The sequence below is a fragment of the Nelumbo lutea genome, chromosome 1 (assembly GCF_056320005.1).
Source record: "Nelumbo lutea isolate HS-2025 chromosome 1, American lotus-T2T, whole genome shotgun sequence".
Taxonomy (NCBI): Eukaryota; Viridiplantae; Streptophyta; class Magnoliopsida; order Proteales; family Nelumbonaceae; genus Nelumbo; species Nelumbo lutea.
The window spans coordinates 107,019,584-107,024,342 of record NC_142684.1 but is presented as its reverse complement, the minus strand read 5'-3'; positions in this window follow the sequence as shown (position 1 = coordinate 107,024,342).

The following is a 4,759-nucleotide window of genomic DNA, read 5'->3' as shown; positions in this document are numbered from 1 at the left end:
AACACTAAATTCTTGGGTTTAGCCAATCATCCATCATAAATTCCGTTTCGATGCACATAACATTATGACGCTCCTCGAACCTAAAACACGTGATCTGCACATCATAACACGATCAAACACTTCTAACAGCCTCATTAGCCCAATTCATACCTACCCACCAAATTTATCCCAAAATTCCCTTGTTTGACCCAACATCAAGCCTTGATTCTATTTTGACGAATTTTATTGATCAAAAGCTCACCTGTCATGAATCTCCATCATCCAGGCCTTATTTGACCAATCAGACCCCGCCACCATGTTCAAACACCTAAAGAACCTCAGTACATCAAATTTCACTACCAAACACATCCATTTGATCATCGAAAAAGTATGATTTTATTTTAGACCCTCTCGTTGATTGGAAAACCATAAGCTAAGACCATGATATAAACTAAATCAGCCAATCTACACCTTTGATCAAAGATCAACCACTTTCATCATATTCGGGATGATTAAAAATGCCTATCCACCAAATTTCATCCCAAACTTCCCCTTGTTTGACCCTTCATCAAACAAAGATTCTATTTCAGTAAGTCTTATTGATCCAAACTTATCAGTCATAGATCTCAATCATCCTAGCCTATTCGGCCGATCAGACCTCACCACTATGTTTAGAGACCCAAAAAATCCCAACACGTCAAATTTCATGACTAGATTCATCTATTTGACCGTTAAAGTAAAGATATACCATTTTAAGGCACCAAATTGAATCGCTACATTAACTGTTCAACCTAGGATCTTAAGAGGGTGGGGACTGATGTCAGCTCCTTACTTGACCCACTAAAACACCTGGACCAATGAATTTGAGCTTAATAGGCTTAAAAAGATCAAAATACCAAAATAGACCCCCACTGGAAACTAAATGTTACAAAATTATAGGCTGTAAATATGTAGTATTAGCCCAATTAGGAATAGCTTTATTATAAGAATTATTCTTTCTTTGATTTTCTTCCTTTTTTGTATCTACAAGGCTGTATGATTTTCTTCCTTTTTTATATCTACAAGGCTATATGATTTTCTTCATTTTAGTATCTACAAGGCTGTATATATATGTACTATTTTCTAAATTGAAATATATCAATTTCTTTCAATTCTTATTCTATCACATGGTATCAGAGTTGGAGACTCCAATTCCAGTCTGAAACTAATTATTGGTTTTCTTCCCTCTGCTGCCCAAATGAGCAGCTTTGAATTCTTTATGTTGCCCAAGTGAGCAGTAGCTGCGATCTCTAGGTCACCCATTCCGAGTGACATTTGCATCTCACCACCCCTACCAGTGGAAGCAGAATCCCAGATCGGCCCACCCACCTTCACCGGACTCTTTTTCGACGATCGCCTCAGCCTCGGTGTTACTCATGTGGTGTTTGTTTGCCCATTAGGAAAGTCTTTCCTCTTTGTTCTTTTTTTATATAGTTGATATTTCGGTGCCGCCAGTTGTGGTTTCTTGCTGTTTAGGTGTTGCATCTACTGCCGATTATGTTTAAGTGTGTTTTATTAGCTTTGCTAGTTGTTAAAAGTTTATTTTCATGTGTTTATGATGGCGGCTGAACAAAAGAACTTGGCTATGCCTAGTATTATCCCCATTCTATCTAAAATCACTGAATAAAAACTAAACGGAACTAATTATTTAGACTGGAGTAAGATTGTTCGTTTGTATTTATGGAGTATCTCTAAGGACAACCATCTAACTAAGGACCCTCTTATTGATGAGACCCGCACTGAATGGCTAAGGATTGACGTTCAATTGTTTTTGCAAATCCGCAATTCTATTGAGAATGAGTACGTCGGTCATATCTCTCACTATGAGTTTGTAAAAGAACTAATGGAGTATTTGGCTTTTCTGTTCTCTGGTAAAGAAAATATTTCTCGTATTTTTTATATTTGCAAGACATTTTATCAGGCTGAACAATAGGATCAGTCTCTTCAGACCTATTTCATGAATTTCAAACGCACTTATGAGGAATTGAACACCTTGTTACTTTTCAGTACTGATATCAAAGTTCAGCAAACTCAACGTGAACAGATGGCTATTATGAGTTTTCTAGCTGGCCTTAATCCTCAATTTGATGGTGCTAAGTCACAGAATCTGTCTAATCCTGAGATTACCTCTTTAAAAGAGGTCTTTACTAGGGTCCTTTGTACAAATACTGGTTCTCATACCTCACCTGTACAACAACGTAGTGCACTTGTCAGTCGGAATAGTGGATCAACTGGCCGGTCTCGTTCTCAGAATAGTAGCAGAGGTGGCAGTAATAGTGGTCGAAATGATGGAACTCAAGCCACAGGGGGAGTAGTTTGGTACTATTGTCATGAACCAAGATACACTAAAAGGACTTGCCAGAAATTGCTAAAGAAAAACCAAGTCTTTTGGGTCTCAGTCAACTCATATTGTAACTACGAGTGATGCTCCTCATCCATCGTCAGATCAGACCATTACAATTTCTGCAGATGAGTATGCAAAATTTACCCAGTATCAAGAGGCATTAAAGAACTCCTCTCAGTCCATCACTGCCCTTGCTGAGTCAGGTGAAACCAATACATGTCTTCTTTCTTCTTCCACTTATTGGGTCATTGATTCTGATGCAACAGATCATATGACAGGTAATCATAGTTTCTTTTCCACTTTCCAATCACACACTTTTCCTTCTTCAGTCACCTTAGCAGATGGTTCTATTTCTTTTGTCCTTGGTTCTGGCACTATCAATCCCACACCAACACTTTGTTATCCATATTGAGTTTACCAAAATTTTCTTTTAATTTGGTATATGTTAGCAAACTCACTCGTACTCTTAACTGTTGTATCTCATTCTGTTCTAGTACTTTATCTCCTTTTGAAGCTCATTGTCGGTTGGGGCATCCATCTTTACCTTTGTTAAATAAGTTATCTCCTCAGTTTCATGATGTATCTTCTTTAGATTGTGAGTTTTGTCAGTTTGCAAAACATCATCGTCTATCGTCTGTTTCTCGAGTTAATAAAAGGGCTAGTCATATTTTTGAGTTAGTACATTCAGATGTGTGGGGACCTTGTCCTATTATGTCTAAAACTGGATTTCAATATTTTGTTACCTTTGTGGATGATTTTTCTCGTATGACTTGGCTTTATTTAATGAAATCTTGTTCTGAGTTGCTTTCACATTTTAAAACCTTTTGTGGTAAAATAAAAACCCAGTTTGATGTGTCTGTACAAACATTGCGAAGTGATAATGCCAAAGAATATTTCTCTGATTCCTTCCAAACTTACATGGCTCATAATAGAATTCTCCATCAATCATCTTGTGTTGATACTCTATCTCAAAATGGGGTGGCTGAGAGAAAAAATAGGCATCTTCTTGAAACTGCCAAGGCTCTTTTATTTCAAACACATGTTCCTAAACAGTTTTGGGCTGATGTTGTTTCTACAACATGTTTTTTTATTAATCGCATGTCTTCCACTGTTCTAAATGATCAGATCCCTTATAATATTCTATTTCCTAATAAATTTGTGCTTCCAATTGAACCTCATATCTTTGGATATTCTTGTTTTGTTCGTGATGTTCGTCCGCGGGTTTCCAAATTGGACCCCAAGTCATTAAAATGTGTCTTCCTAGGATAATCTCATCTCCAAAAGGGGTACATGTGTTTTTCTCCTCTCTTTAACAGGTATTTTGTGTCAGCTGATGTTACATTCCATGAAAATCTTCCTTTCTTTACTACTCCATCTACACCTGTGTGTCCACAAGAGGATGATGATCTACTAGCGTACCATATCACCGGTCCAGATGCTAGTGTTGTTCCAATACCCCCACCACCACCTTCTCAACCAAAATTACCTATTACTCAAGTCTATTCTCAATGACCTAATCCTCCTGTGACAAGTCCAGCACCGATCTCTTCTTCGTCATCAGATCCAATGCCTAGTGATATTGATCTACCTATTTTTCTTCGGAAAGGTAAACGTCAGTGTACTTATCCAATTTCCTCTTATGTTACCTATGATCGTTTGTCCTCTACTTCTTGTTCGTTTGTTGCCTCTCTTGATTCTGTAGGGATTCCCACAACTGTTCACCGGGCTTTATCCCATCCTGGGTGGCGTGATGCCATACTTGAGAAAATGAATGCCTTGACTGAGAATGGTACTTGGGATCTGGTTGATTTACTTGCTGGTAAGAAAGCATTTGGATGCAAGTGGGTCATTGTAGTCAAATTTAATTCTGATGGATCAGTGGCTCGTCTAAAGGCTCGCCTGGTGGTCAAAGGCTATGCATAGACATATGGAGTGGACTATTCTGATACTTTCTCCCCTGTGGCAAAATTGACTTCAATTCGATTATTTATTTCTCTGGCAGTTACATAAGATTGGCCACTTTACCAGCTTGATATTAAAAATGCTTTCCTGCATGGAGTTCTTCAGGAGGAGGTTTATATGGAGCAACCACTTGGGTTTGTTGCTCAGGGGGAGTCTAGGAAAGTTTGTCGTCTTCGAAAATCATTGTATGGACTAAAATAGAGTCCTCGAGCTTGGTTTGGAAAATTCAGTCAGGCAGTAAATAGGTTTGGGATGAGGAAGTGCAAATCAAACCATACTGCTTTCTATAAGCAGTCCACATTTGGCATCATTCACTTGTTGTATATGTAGATGATATTGTTATCACTGGGAGTGACACGAAGGGAATCTCATCCTTGAAATCCTTCTTGCAGAGCCAGTTCAATCTTAAAGATTTGGGGCACCTAAAATACTTCT